The 16,464-nt window shown below is 44.6% G+C and overlaps 1 protein-coding gene and 1 non-coding gene across 4 annotated transcripts in view; both read right to left on the minus strand.

Annotated features, from left to right (window-relative positions):
- The window catches only part of LOC124605474 (alanine--glyoxylate aminotransferase 2, mitochondrial-like), a 151,524-nt gene that overhangs the window by 118,914 nt on the left and 16,146 nt on the right, over positions 1-16,464 (minus strand). The window lies entirely within an intron of this gene.
- On the minus strand, positions 14,306-14,380 carry Trnat-cgu. Its single transcript has one exon. It is a non-coding gene; the product is annotated as a tRNA-Thr (tRNA).

Below are 16,464 nucleotides of genomic sequence, written 5' to 3' on the forward strand. Positions count from 1 at the left end.
CTGTTCAAGGAACTTTGTATTCTAACCACTGCTTCCTAGTATATTTATTCCTTAATGCAATTTGTTACAAGTATTTCCAACCAATAGCTTAATACATAATATCAGTACTAGAAATGGGAACAGCAATCTACATAAAGACCTAAAATTACTTACCGTGGTCCAAAAGGGGTCCAATATTCAGGAACATGCATTTTCAATAAACTACCAGGAAGTCAGCAACCATTAAAAACTTGGTTTCAGATAAGGCACGGTTTACAGTGTGTTTGAAAGACTATTTGATACAGAAGTGTCTGATTCCACCCGTCATCAATATGCCGGAAATGGCTATTTTAAGTGTGTCTATGACGTCACTACATACACATGGCAACAAACACGAAGATACATATAAATAATACAATAACATTTCCCACAAAAAATACAATCAAACCAATGAGACAACTGCGGGAAGTTGGGGGTTTTAGGGTGAGGACAAGCTAGTAAAAAAACACACCATGATCCCAAAACACAAAATGAAGAACAAAAAGAAAAAAAATATAGCATTCTGCTACATCAACAAAAATCTGCAGAAATCGAACACTTCACTTGAACAATATAGGTCAACTATAGGTGACCATACCAAAACACCAACACCCACAACTAAAAGTACGAAAATTGGAATCAGACATTTCCCTTGACCTACATAGGTCAACCTCAGATGACGATACTAAAACATCAACACACACAACTATGAAAATGGGAATCGGTCATTTCCGGTGACCTATATAGGTCCACCACAGCTACTGATGCCAAAAAACCAACACCTACAACTGCGAAAAATAAAACCACAATCCCAAAAGTCCACAAATCAATCATCTCTACATAAATTAAATCACATTCAATACTTCATAAATACACAAAACATCACAGCAAAAAAAAAAAAAAAATAATTACCACCAGCAAATTCCGGCACTGCAACCTAGATCGACAGCCCCTCCCCCCCCCCCCCCCCCACACACACACACACAAAAACCAACTCATAAACACCGTGCCGTAATGACATTCACACACCACAACACCTTTACGTCGAAGCAGACGGGTGGAATCAGACGCTTCCATTGACCCCTCCTTCTACTCTGTAGATGAATATCGTAACAGAGACTGATAGACCAGCTTAGGTAAAAATTCTGCTATATTTCAGTTTTGACAGCACTTGGTTGCAACAGTCAAGATCGGGTATTCTGTGTATGATAAATTTATTAAAAGTACGTAACTGTGTTTTATTCTGTCAGTGTACCAATTCTGTAAATATTAGCAGTTACTGTGATATATTCACATATTTTGGCAATCTCCTGACAAATGATGAGGATAATAATTATTATATTCCACTGTATTATGTTATACTTTCTGACATGTTATTTGTCATTCGCGATGGCCAGCGGCTATTTCCGTAGCAGTACGAAAATATTTGTTCGCTCCAGTTACTATCCTCTCTGGAAATATCACCTGGAACTACGACCTTTAACTGGAGTCACCGAGTCAGGAACGTCTAGACACACAGTTATTCCGTTACCAGCTTCCAGGTTATCTGTGGTGGTAGCCCGATAACTACCAGAGAACTAGAACTACGAGCCAATAAAGATAACTGCCAGAGGAGAATACCGGTCTCTGACAGTTATTTCCATAGTCGCTCGAATTCCTTAGTAACTTTCCTTGTACTACCCGTCCAAGCTAAATTAACACGTAAGGCGGTGGCTTAAGGGAACGACCGTACTTGTTAATGCCTGTACTGCAGCTCCTATCAGCCACGGCTCGGACATTAACTTTATTTAATTGTTTATGCTAAAAGTAACGAAGGCCCACGAAATAGTACACAGTTCTTATCAACAGATGGCGCGCAGTCTCACAGTTATTCCCATGGTCTATAGAACGCCTTCCAAATGCGCAGTACGATCTTGGTCAACAGATGGCGCGAGGCACTGTTGACACTAAACAGTTATTGAAATAACTGCCAGAATCAGAGGAACGGTTATCGCAGTAACCGTTACTTCTCAGTAACCGGTTATTTCTATCAGTTACGTTATTTTTTGCCACCTCTACCCTGCACCATGCATCAATTCACTGCAGATCCTCCTGCATTTCAGTACAATTTTCCACTGTTACAACTTCTCGATATACCACAGCATCATCCGCAAAAAGCCTCAGTGAACTTCCGATGTTATCCACGAGGTCATTTATGTATATTGAGAATAGCAACGGTCCTACGACACTCCCCTGCGGCACGCCTGAAATCACTCTTACTTCGGAAGACTTCTCTCCATTGAGAATGACATGCTGCGTTCTGTTATCTAGGAACTCTTCAATCCAATCACACAATTGGTCTGATAGTCCATATGCTCTTACTTTGTTCATTAAACGACTGTGGGGAACTGTATCGAACTCCTTGCGGAAGTCAAGAAACACGGCATCTACCTGGGAACTCGTGTCTATGGCCCTCTGAGTCTCGTGGACGAATAGCGCGAGCTGGGTTTCACACGATCGTCTTTTTCGAAACCCATGCTGATTCCTACTGAGTAGATTTCTAGTCTCCAGAAAAGTCATTACACTCGAACATAATACGTGTTCCAAAATTCTACAACTGATCGACGTTAGAGATATAGGTCTATAGTTCTGCACATCTGTTCGACGTCCCTTCTTGAAAACGGGGATGACCTGTGCCCTTTTCCAATCCTTTGGTCTGTAACACACTGAACGGCTAACCCGGTGCATGCTGCTCGATCCTGCCGGCCGGAGTAGCCGAGCGGTTCTAGGCGCTTCAGTCTGGAACCGCGCGACCGCTACGGTCGCAGGTTCAAATCCTGCCTCGGGCATGGGTGTGTGTGATGTCCTTAGGTTAGTTAGGTTTAAGTAGTTCTAAGTCTAGGGGACTAATGACCTTAGATGTTAAGTCCCAGAGTGCTCAGAACCATCTGAACCATTTTTTGCTGCACGATCCGAGTTGAGGGCTGGCTGCCTAACAGCTTCCAAGGACAACAAAAATTTGATATTCAGTGTTTCATAAAATTATTAACCCAATTTAAAATAGTATAATATTCTACTCATTCAGAGGTAAAAGCAGCAGTCAAATGAAAATGATAAACATGAAAAAAAGAAAAAAAATGGCAAGGTGGGAGTAGGACTCACGCACATATGGTTCCGCGCAAACTTAATTACGTACATAGAGAGTCTACCCATTACAAGAATCAAGGATACTGACTATTTTTGCTTGTTGTCGACGTTGATACTGGCAAGATATCGGTACCACGGATTCGAAGACTTTCGAGAATGTGTTAATTTAAAGTCTGAAGTCGGATATCAAACGAGAAACAAATATTTTTTGCATGTGACAAAATTCTATACTAATAATTTCGGATTTTTCCCCTTAGTTGTACTGTGAAGTTTTGCTTCTTGCCGAAGTTAATGATGCTAGGTCAACGCTAAGTACACTACCGCTTTTGATGACTGAACTTTCGAGTAGCAAAATATGTGACATAAATGAGCGTATATTTTGATTGCATTGAGTCAGAAGCTTAAAACTTTTACACCGGCAAGGGACAATCCACCTTAGTAAGTGACATAATTACACACTAACAGTTTTAGGATTGTTTACTTTACTTGTACTGCGAAACCTTGCTTCTTGTCAGATTTCACGATTCTAGGTCAACCGGAAGCTCTCTAAAAGTTTTGACGAGTGAGTTTTCGAATATCAAAATGTGTGTGTTGTGATCTTCAGTCCTGAGACTGGCTTGATGCAGCTCCCATTCGACTCCATCCTGTGCAAGCTTCTTCATCGCCGAGTAACTACTGCAACCTACATCATTCTGAATCTGCTTAGTGTATTCACCACTTGGTCTCCCTCTACGATGTTTACCCTCCAAGCTTCCCTCCAATACTTAAATGGTGATCCCTTGATGCCTCAGAATATGTCCTAGCTACCGATCCCTTCGTTTAGCCAGGTTGTGCCACAAAGTCCTCTTCTCCCCAATTCTATTCAGTACCTCCTCATTAGTTACTTGATCCACCCATCCAATCTTCAGCGTTCTTCTGTAGCACAACATTCTCTTCTTGTCCAAACTAGTTATCGTCCATGTTTCGCTTCCATATATGGCCACACTCCATACAAATACTTTCAGAAAAGGCTTCCTGACACTTAATTTCTCTTTTTCAGAAACGCTTTCCTTGCCAGAGCCAGTATACATTCTGTATCCTCTCTACTTCGACCATCATCAGTTACTTTGCTCCCCAAACAGCAAAACTCTTTTACTACTTTAAGTGTCTCGTTTCCTAATATAATTCCCTCAGCATCACCCGATTTAATTCGACTACATTCCATTATCCTAGTTTTGCTTTTATACCTCCTTTAAAGACACTGTCCATTCCGTTCAACTGCTCTTGCAGGTTCTTTGCTGTCTCTGACAGAATTACAATGTCATCGGCAGACCTCAGAGTTTTTATTTCTTCTCCATGGATTTTAATTCCTACTCCAATTTTTTCTTTTGTTTCCTTTACTGCTTGCTCAATATACAGATTGAATAACATCGGGGTAGGCTACAACCCTGTCTCACTCCCTTTTCAATCACTGCTTCCCTTTCGTGCCCCTCGACTCTTACAACTGCAGTCTGGTTTCTGTACAAATTGCAAATATCCTTTCGCTCCCTGTCTTTGACCCCTGACACCTTTAGAATTTGAAAGAGAGTATTCGAGTCAACATTGTCAAAAGCTTTCTCTAAGTCTAAGAATGCTAGAAATGTAGGTTTGCTTTTCCTTAACCTATCTTCTAAGATAAGACGTAGGGTCAGTACTGCCTCGCGTGTTCCTACAATTCTTCGGAATCCAAACTGATCTTCTCAGGAGTCGGCTTCTACAATTTTCTTCGTCTGTAAAGAATACGTGTTATTATTTTGCAGCCCTGACTTATTAAACTTGTCACGGTTGTGCGGCTTCCCCCGTCGGATGTTCGAGTCCTCCCTCGAGCATTTGTGTGTGTTGCCCATAGTTAGTTTAAGCTAGATTAAGTAGTGTGTAGGCTTAGGGACTGATGACCTCAGCAGTTTGGTCCCATAAGACCTTACCACCAATTTCCAATTTTCCAACTTTTTAAATTGATAATTTAGTAATTTTCACAACTGTCGACACATGCTTTCTTTGGGATTGAAATTATTATATTCTACTTGAAATCTGAGGGTATTTCACCTGTCTCATACATCTTGCTCACCAGATGTTTTGTCATGGCTGGCTCTCCCAAGGCTACCAGTAGTTCTAATGGCATGTTGTGTACTCTCGGTGTCTTTTTTTTGACTTAGGTCTTTCAGTGCTCTGTCAAACTCTTCATGCAGTATCATATCTCCGATTTCATCTTCATCTACGCCCTCTTTCATTTCCATAATATTGTCCTCAAGTACATCGCCCTTGTATAGATTCTCTATATAATCCTCTATATACTCCTTCCACCTTTCTGCCTTTCCTTCTTTGCTTATGACTGGTTTCCCATCTCTTGATATTCATACAGGTGGTTCTCTTTTTTTGAAAGGTCTCAGTAGGCAGTATCTATCTTACCCCTCTACATCTTTACATTTGTCCTCTAGCCCCCGTTGCTTAGCCACTTTGCACTTCCTGTCGATCTCATTTTTGAGACATTTGTATTCCTTTTCGCCTGTTTCATTTACTGATTTTTATATTTTCTCCTTTCATTAATTAAATTCAATACCTCTTCTGTTAGTTATGTGATCTACCCATCTAATCTTCAGAATTCTTCTGTAACACCACATTTCGAAAACTTCTATTCTCTTCTTGTCCAAAGTGGCACAACTTGACTAGAAGAAGGGATCGGTTGGTAGGACATGTTCTGAGGCATCAAGGGATCACCAATTTAGTATTGGAGGGTAGCGTGGAGGGTAAAAATCGTAGAGGGAGACCAAGAGATGAACACACTAAGCAGATTCAGAAGGATGTAGGCTGCTGTACGTACTGGGAGATGAAGCAGCTTGCACAGCATAGAGTAGCATGGAGAGCTGCATCAAACCAGTCTCAGGACTGAAGACCACAACAACAACCTCTTCTGTTATCCAAGGATTTCTATTAGCCCTTGTCTTTTTATCCACTTGATCCTCTGCTACCTTCACTATTTCATCTCTCAAAGCTACCCATTCTTCTTGTACTTTTCTTTCCCCTGTATTTGTCAATCGTTCCCTAATAATCTCTCCGAAACTCTCTACAGCCTCTGGTTCTTTCAGTTTATCCAGGTCCCATCTCGTTAAATTCCTACCTTTTTGCAGTTTCTTCAGTTTTAATCTACAGTTCACAACCAATAAGTCATGGTCGGAGTCCACATCTGTGCCTGGAAATGTCTTACAATTTAAAACCTGTTTCCTAAATCTTCTCCTTACCATCATATAATCTCTCTGAAATCTTCCAGTGTCTCCAGGCCTCTTCGATGTATACAGCCTTCTTTCATGATTGTTAACCCAAGTGTTAGCTATGATTAAGTTATGCTGTGCGCAAAATTCTACCAGGTGGCTTCTTCTTTCATTCCTTACCCCCTTAGTCCATATTCGCCTACTACTTTTCCTTGTCTTCCTTTCCCTGCTATTGAATTCCAGTCTCCCATGACTATTAAATTTTCGTCTCCTTTAACTATCTGAATAATCTTTTTTTATCGCACCATACATTTCTTCAATCTCTTCATCATCTGCGGAGCTAGTTAGCATATAAACTTGTAGTTATGTGGTAGGCGTGGGCTTCGTGTTCATCTTGGCTACAATAATGCGTTCACTATGCTGTTCGTAGTAGCTTATCCGCGCTCCTATTTTTTATTCATTATTAAACCTACCCCTACGTTACCCCTATTTGATTTTATATTTATGACCCTGCATTCACCTGACCAAAAGTCTTGTTCCTCCTGCCATCGAGCTTCGCAAATTCCCGCTATACCTAACTTAAACCTATCCATTTCCCTTTTTAAATTTTCTAACCTACCTGCCCGATTAAAGGATCTGGCATTCCACGCTCCGATCCGTAGAACGCCAGTTTTTTTTCCCCCTGAAACGGCGTCCTCCTCACAAGACCCCGCCCGGAGCTATCACAATTTTGTGGTATAAATGGCCGCATCTTTTGACAGCACTGAGCTAAAAGCTTAAAATTTTTACACCGGAAGGGACTATTGACTTTAGTATTTGACATAAATTTGAAGTTGATATGCCAAAATTATCCAGAGAAAAAACGGTACTTAGCAGACAGTCGGACAGACAGACCGACCTACAACAAGCGATGCTGTAAGGGTTTCGCTTTTACGGTTTGATGCACGGAACCCTAAGACGTAAATAAACTGTTAATTATTTGAAAAGTAATCGTCGTAACTGTTAATACAGTTGTGGAACCCTGAAGAAATACATTCGTGGCCATCTGTTTGATTTGGACGAAGAGGTGTACGCCTGGGTACAGTCACAGGTCCGCAAACATTTTTCCCATGAAGGCATTTTCTCACAGTCGGATAAATGTATTAACAGTTACGGCAATTACTTTTGGAGTAAGCAGTTAGGTTTTTTTCATCCGTCTCGTTTTTGTTTGATTGCCCCCTATAAATCTTACATCAGAAGTTTAACACAATAAGTCAAGTCTTGGGTCAGCGGCATTCAGGACCGCAATTACCCAGACTATATCCATCCAGTATTTCAGAATGAGAGCACTGAGTGACTACCAACAAACTTACACATAATTTCATTTTTTTCTCTCTCACGGGAAAGGAAAAAGTTTTATCGCTTATTACATTTTCGCTGTCCATGGTGTAACACTTCGGCATCAGACAAGACGTTTCAAATTATTAATTCCTTCTTACCAATTATATTCGTAACACGCTTTGCAGAGAGCTTCCAATGTGCCACTGAATGTATCTGTGGTGTTATATCACTGTACGACACATAACTCAGGACGAGGTCCATAGAGAAAGACAGGCCGCGGCGCGTACGACACAACACGTAACGTACCAGGTCTTAAGATCGCCTGTAGCTGTCTTCAGCGGGGAGCGAGTAACTGTTTCGGACGCGTCTTGTAATTCTTGACTGTGCATTAAAACACAAGCAGGCTCTCGATAGCACACGGCAAAATTAGGGCCTTTAGTGCATATTTTTTCAATTACATGTTTATTTCCTGTGGGTCCTGCACGGAGCCGAGCGTTCGCGAAGTATGGGGAAGAAGCCAACTAGTGTGACGTCAGAAGTTCGCACCTCGACGTATTCATTGATTCTGGATACGTTTGGGACGGCATTTTTGGCTGCCTCCCCCCTTATATGTAGATGTAAAATTTTGTCACTCCCTGGAACGGCTTATTGTGAGTGGGAAGAAAGACTGTCCGTTAACCTCCGTATGAGCTCTGATTTCTCCATCTACATCTACATGGACACTCTGCACATCACACTTAAAGATCTAGCAGAGGGTTCATCGAACTACCTTCAGAATAATTCTCTATTATTCCAATCTCGTACAGCACGGGAAAAAAACGAACACCTATATCTTTCCGTTCGAGCTCTGATTTTCCTTGTTTTACTATGACGATCCTTTCTCTCTATGTAGGTTGGTGTCAACAAAATATTTTCGCACTCGGAGGAGAAAATTGGTGGTTGAAATTTCGTGAGAAGATTCTGCCGCAAAGAAAAACGGCATTGTTTTAATAGGATCCACTCCAGCTACTGTATAATTACAATGACACTCTCCTGTTTCGCGATAATACAAAACGCGCTGCCCTCCTCTGAACTTTCTCGATGTACCCCTTAATGCTATTTGGTACGGATCCCACACTGCGCAGCAGTACTCCAAAAGAGGACGGAGAAGCTTAGTATATGCTACATCTTCTAAGTGTTCTCCCAATAAAACGCAGACATTGGTTTGCCTTCTCCACAACATTTTCTTCTACGTGTTCCTTCCAATTTAAGTTGTTCACAATTTTAATTCCTATATATTCAGTTGGATTTACGGCCTTTAGATTAGACTGATTTATCGTGTAACCGAAGTTTAAGGGGTTCCTTTTAGCACTCATATGGATGTCCTCATACTTTTCATTATTTAGTGTCAATTGCCAGTTTACGCACCATCAGATATCTTTTCTAAATCGTTTTGCAATTTGTTTTGATCTTCTGTGACTTTACAAGACGATAAACCCAAGCATCATCTGCAAACGACTTAATGCGGCTGCTCAGATTGTGTTCCAAAAGGTCCCAGCAGGGAGCCTATAACACTACCTTGGGGGAAGCCAGAAAAAAATTCTGTTTTACTCGATGACTTTCCGTCAATTACTACGAGCTGTGACATCTCTGACAGGAAATCATGAATCCAGTGACATATCTGAGATGATATTCCATAAGCACGGAGTTTCGCTACAAGTGGCTTTTGTGGTACAGTGTGTGCGGTTCTAGGCGCTTCAGTCCGGAACCGCGCGACTGCTACGGTCGCAGGTTCGAATCCTGCCTCGCGCATGGATGTGTGTGATGTCCTAGGTTTAAGTAGTTCTAAGTTCTAGGGGACTGATGACCTCAGATGTTAAGTCCCATAGTGCTCAGAGCCATTTGAACCATTTTGGTACAGTGTCAAAAACCATCTAGAAACACGGAATCTTTGCAAAAACAGACATAATGTCTGCAGGGATACCGCAATCACTTTTTATACACTATTACTTATAATCCGTCTTGATTGCAAAAATGTCTATTCACATGACCGGTTTCGGTTCCTCTAGAACCAACTTCAGATCTACAATTTCGGTTACAGGAGTAACCCGTCAACACTCAGCAACAACCGAAATTGTAGATCTGAAGTTGGTTCTAGAGGAACCGAAACCGGTCATGTGAACAGACATTTTTGCAATCAAGACGGATTATAAGTAACAAATGCGGAATCAATTTGAAATCCCTTGTCAATGGCAGTCAGCACTTCGTGTGAGTAAAGAGCTCTCATTTTCTCCTCGTGGTCGTTTCGTTAGCCGTACGTGTGAGGCAGTAATTTGTGGCTGGACTCTTCTTGGAACGTAAGGTCTAGCAATGCCAACAGTGAACCTCACCGCAGACCACGGCGGTGGTCTGATAGGGTCTGCCACTGTAGATTGACGAGCGTCTCAGTAGAGTTCTCTTCTCGAGTATCGTGAACAGAAGCGTGACGAATTGTTTCGCTCTTCGAGGGAGCGCTCTGCATGTTATCTTGCATGGAGAGCGACTGGCGGAGACGAAGTTAATGTCGAGTATGCCACAGGAAGTGTGTTGGGACCCTCGCTGTTCATGTTGTCAACCTGGCAGATAACGCTAATATAAGCGACAACCAAATGAAAACCGAACACCCCCGAAATGAACGACGGAATGGTTCAAAAGTAACCACCACATCCCTCAAGACATTTATCCCGCTGGGAGACGAGATGATCAATTCCTGTTTCGTAGAACGTGGTCGGCCGCTGAAGGATCCACAACCATATCCATTCTTCTTGCACACAGTTTCTGGAAGATCGTTTGACAATATTCTGCTAGGTAGTCACTGAAAGCTTCACCGCATTGGTCCTTTGACAGCCAAACACGTTTCATCCAGCTTCTTTCTATCTACACTCCTGGAAATTGAAATAAGAACACCGTGAAATCATCGTCCCAGGAAGGGGAAACTTTATTGACACATTCCTGGGGTCAGATACATCACATGATCACACTGACAGAACCACAGGCACATAGACACAGGCAACAGGGCATGCACAATGTCGGCACTAGTACAGTGTATATCCACCTTTCGCAGCAATTCAGGCTGCTATTCTCCCATGGAGACGATCGTAGAGATGCTGGATGTAGTCCTGTGGAACGGCTTGCCATGCCATTTCCACCTGGCGCCTCAGTTGGACCAGCGTTCGTGCTGGACGTGCAGATCGCGTGAGACGCCGCTTCATCCAGTCCCAAACATGCTCAATGGGGGACAGATCCGGAGATCTTGCTGGCCAGGGTAGTTGACTTACACCTTCTAGAGCACGTTGGGTGGCACGGGATACATGCGGACGTGCATTGTCCTGTTGGAACAGCAAGTTCCCTTGCCGGTCTAGGAATGGTAGAACGATGGGTTCGATGACGGTTTGGATATACCGTGCACTATTCAGTGTCCCCTCGACGATCACCAGTGGTGTACGGCCAGTGTAGGAGATCGCTCCCCACACCATGATGCCGGGTGTTGGCCCTGTGTGCCTCGGTCGTATGCAGTCCTGATTGTGGCGCTCACCTGCACGGCGCCAAACACGCATACGACCATCATTGGCACCAAGGCAGAAGCGACTCTCATCGCTGAAGACGACACGTCTCCATTCGTCCCTCCATTCACGTCTGTCGCGACACCACTGGAGGCGGGCTGCACGATGTTGGGGCGTGAGCGGAAGACGGCCTAACGGCGTGCGGGACCGTGGCCCAGCTTCATGGAGACGGTTGCGAATGGTCCTCGCCGATACCCCAGGAGCAACAGTGTCCCTAATTTGCTGGGAAGTGGCGGTGCGGTCTCCTACGGCCTTGGCGTGCATCCGTGCGTCGCTGCGGTCCGGTCCCAGGTCGACGGGCACGTGCACCTTCCGCCGACCACTGGCGACAACATCGATGTACTGTGGAGACCTCACGCCCCAGGTGTTGAGCAATTCGGCGATACGTCCACCCGGCCTCCCGCATGCCCACTATACGCCCTCGCTCAAAGTCCGTCAACTGCACATACGGTTCACGTCCACGCTGTCGCGGCATGCTACCAGTGTTAAAGACTGCGATGGAGCTCCGCATGCCACGGCAAACTGGCTGACACTGACGGCGGCGGTGCACAAATGCTGCGCAGCTAGCGCCATTCGACGGCCAACACCGCGGTTCCTGGTGTGTCCGCTGTGCCGTGCGTGTAATCATTGCTTGTACAGCCCTCTCGCAGTGTCCGGAGCAAGTATGGTGGGTCTGACACACCGGTGTCAATGTGTTCTTTTTTCCATTTCCAGGAGTGTATATCCCTACGCTTTGATTTACACCTATTACGCAGTACTCTTTGTTTAGGGGTCTTTACACGGACACTCCTACTGCGTGTTTTAACACAAACCATACTGATCCGCGCGCAAGAATCCCAGTCTGAATGCAGTCTCAAGTAAGCATGCAGGTGTGCGGTCAGGTGTGCCTCGTACCTAGGGATGGGCAAACAATAATGATATATCAGAATGTCAATATAGCTTCAAAATAGTAACGATACATAAAGGCAATATTTACACTACTGGTATTACGATTAATGGATATTTGATACTGAATATCGGAAGCAATATTTTTATTGCCTGTCTTCTCTTGATGCACATGCACAATAGTTCTCACTAGCAGGTTTCTTACCCATTCGAACTGCTACCAATCTTGGTAGTCTGTCAGTAAATGTCTTACAATGGGCTTAATTCTACTTTATGTTCAGTACAACAAATGAGCACCAGATTTGAATATACGAGGGCAGTTCAATAAGTAATGCAACACATTTTTTTCTGAAACAGGGGTAGTTTTATTCAGCATTGAAATACACCAGGTTATTCCCCAATCTTTTAGCTACACAACACTATTTTTCAACGTAATCTCTATTCAATGCTACGGCCTTACGCCACCTTGAAATGAGGGCCTGTATGCCTGCACGGTACCATTCCACTGGTCGATGTCGGAGCCAACGTCGTACTGCATCAATAACTTCTTCATCATCCGCGTAGTGCCTCCCACGGATTGCGTCCTTCATTGGGCCAAACATATGGAAATCCGACGGTGCGAGATCGGGGCTGTAGGGTGCATGAGGAAGAACAGTCCACTGAAGTTTTGTGAGCTCCTCTCGGGTGCGAAGACTTGTGTGAGGTCTTGCGTTGTCATGAAGAAGGAGAAGTTCGTTCAGATTTTTGTGCCTACGAACACGCTGAAGTCGTTTCTTCAATTTCTGAAGAGTAGCACAATACACTTCAGAGTTGATCGTTTGACCATGGGGAAGGACATCGAACAGAATAACCCCTTCAGCGCCCCAGAAGACTGTAACCATGACTTTACCGGCTGAGGGTATGGCTTTAAACTTTTTCTTGGTAGGGGAGTGGGTGTGGCGCCACTCCATTGATTGCCGTTTTGTTTCAGGTTCGAAGTGATGAACCCATGTTTCATCGCCTGTAACAATCTTTGACAAGAAATTGTCACCCTCAGCCACATGATGAGCAAGCAATTCCGCACAGATGGTTCTCCTTTGCTCTTTATGGTGTTCGGTTAGACAATGAGGGACCCAGCGGGAACAAACCTCTGAATATCCCAACTGGTGAACAATTGTGACAGCACTACCAATAGAGATGTCAAGTTGAGCACTGAGTTGTTTGATGGTGATCCGTCGATCATCTCGAACGACTGTGTTCGCACGCTCCGCCATTGCAGGAGTCACAGCTGTGCACGGCCGGCCCGCACGCGGAAGATCAGACAGTCTTGCTTGACCTTGCGGCGATGATGACACACGCTTTGCCCAACGACTCACCGTGCTTTTGTCCACTGCCAGATCACCGTAGACATTCTGCAAGCGCCTATGAATATCTGAGATGCCCTGGTTTTCCGCCAAAAGAAACTCGATCACTGCCCGTTGTTTGCAACGCACATCCGTTACAGACGCCATTTTAACAGCTCCATACAGCGCTGCCACCTGTCGGAAGTCAATGAAACTATACGAGACGAAGCGGGAATGTTTGAAAATATTCCACAAGAAATTTCCGGTTTTTTCAACCAAAATTGGCCGAGAAAAAAAATGTGTTGCATTACTTATTGAACTGCCCTCGTAAATGCAGCTATACTGCGTATTCATGTAATCTTGTTACTCCTGTTTGTCATTTCTACCACTCCAAATGATAGGTACAACGTGCAAAATGCACAAATTTCGTGACTACACTGTATGAGATGGTGGAACTCATCCACTCCCTGCTCCCAACTATGAGGCAGAATGTGCGCTTCTCTTACCCCTGACTGCCAGGATTAAGAAACAATAGCCACACTGTAAAAATAACGTACTCAGAGAGTTCTATTAGTGGTTATCGGTGATGATTATTGGTTTCATTAATTTTTTTTTAATAAGTGATTTTATAGTACACTGTGTGTGTTTTACTGGTTACTATTAGATGTAGTAAGATATTTGTCAATTTTTAAATGTTTATTAATCATTTCTGTGACTTCGGTCGACTTTTCTTAAATTCTGTAAATATTGAAAATATCCAGAATGAGATTTTCACTCTGCAGTGGAGTGTGCGCTGATATGAAACTTCCTGGCAGATTAAAACTGTGTGCCCGACCGAGACTCGAACTCGGGACCTTTGCCTTACGCGGGCAAGTGCTCTACCAACTGAGCTACCGAAGCACGACTCAGGCGCGGTACTCACAGCTTTACTTCTGCCAGTACCTCGTCTCCTACCTTCCAAACTTTACAGAAGCTCTCCTGCGAACCTTGCAGAACTAGCACCCCTGAAAGAAAGGATATTGCGGAGACATGGCTTAGCCACAGCCTGGGGGATGTTTCCAGAATGAGATTTTCACTCTGCAGCGGAGTGTGCGCTGATATGAAACTTCCTGGCAGATTAAAACTGTGTGCCCGACCGAGACTCGAACTCGGGAGTTCGAGTCTCGGTCGGGCACACAGTTTTAATCCGCCAGGAAATTTCATTGAAAATATCGTCTGCTATATCGAAATATAGTCTTTTTTGTTTCGATAATATCGATATCTTTCATAAATATCGATACAATATATATTATTATTTTTAGGAATCTGCCTCTCACTACCCTTACCTTTGCCAGCTACCGCATTTTAGAAGAACACGCCAGCCGTGTCACCTTGTCACGCGTGCTGTTGTGTGTGCGCGCTCGGTGATTCTTCTGTCAGTTGCCTACAATACCCGACGGGATAGTGGTGTACTCTTTTGCAGATTGCTATCAGTAAGCTACAGTATGCGACACGATTGTGGCGGATTCCCGTTGTTGGACATAGGACTTTTTGACAGAATTTATAAATACCATATGTACAAAGAGCAACACTACTTGTTGAAATAGAGATCCAGAGACTATATAAATTAGAATTTAAAGATTGGAGCTTATGATAAACTGATCGCGTATGGGAAGCCAACTGTTCTCGGAGTCCACCGTAATTTTAGTAAGAAAAGGAAAAGTGATAGAAAGCTTAGGACGCTCATTTAGAGAGTAACTGAAACATGTTTTTAACCGTAAACGTAGTGGCACGTCTCTCGATTACATCTATGTACCAACTTTGTCGTACTACAAATTTCTTTTACACTCCTGGAAATGGAAAAAAGAACACATTGACACCGGTGTGTCAGACCCACCATACTTGCTCCGGACACTGCGAGAGGGCTGTACAAGCAATGATCACACGCACGGCACAGCGGACACACCAGGAACCGCGGTGTTGGCCGTCGAATGGCGCTAGCTGCGCAGCATTTGTGCACCGCCGCCGTCAGTGTCAGCCAGTTTGCCGTGGCATACGGAGCTCCATCGCAGTCTTTAACACTGGTAGCATGCCGCGACAGCGTGGACGTGAACCGTATGTGCAGTTGACGGACTTTGAGCGAGGGCGTATAGTGGGCATGCGGGAGGCCGGGTGGACGTATCGCCGAATTGCTCAACACCTGGGGCGTGAGGTCTCCACAGTACATCGATGTTGTCGCCAGTGGTCGGCGGAAGGTGCACGTGCCCGTCGACCTGAGACCGGACCGCAGCGACGCACGGATGCACGCCAAGACCGTAGGATCCTACGCAGTGCCGTAGGGGACCGCACCGCCACTTCCCAGCAAATTAGGGACACTGTTGCTCCTGGGGTATCGGCGAGGACCATTCGCAACCGTCTCCATGAAGCTGGGCTACGGTCCCGTACACCGTTTGGCCGTCTTCCGCTCACGCCCCAACATCGTGCAGCCCGCCTCCAGTGGTGTCGCGACAGGCGTGAATGGAGGGACGAATGGAGACGTGTCGTCTTCAGCGATGAGAGACGCTTCTGCCTTGGTGCCAATGATGGTCGTATGCGTGTTTGGCGCCGTGCAGGTGAGCGCCACAATCAGGACTGCATACGACCGAGGCACACAGGGCCAACACCCGGCATCATGGTGTGGGGAACGATCTCCTACACTGGCCGTACACCACTGGTGATCGTCGAGGGGACACTGAATAGTGCACGGTACATCCAAACCGTCATCGAACCCATCGTTCTACCATTCCTAGACCGGCAAGGGAACTTGCTGTTCCAACAGGACAATGCACGTCCGCATGTATCCCGTGCCACCCAACGTGCTCTAGAAGGTGTAAGTTAACTACCCTGGCCAGCAAGATCTCCGGATCTGTCCCCCATTGAGCATGTTTGGGACTGGATGAAGCGTCGTCTCACGCGGTCTGCACGTCCAGCACGAACGCTGGTCCAACTGAGGCGCCAGGTGGAAAT

Source organism: Schistocerca americana, chromosome 3 (assembly GCF_021461395.2).
Source record: "Schistocerca americana isolate TAMUIC-IGC-003095 chromosome 3, iqSchAmer2.1, whole genome shotgun sequence".
NCBI lineage: Eukaryota > Metazoa > Arthropoda > Insecta > Orthoptera > Acrididae > Schistocerca > Schistocerca americana.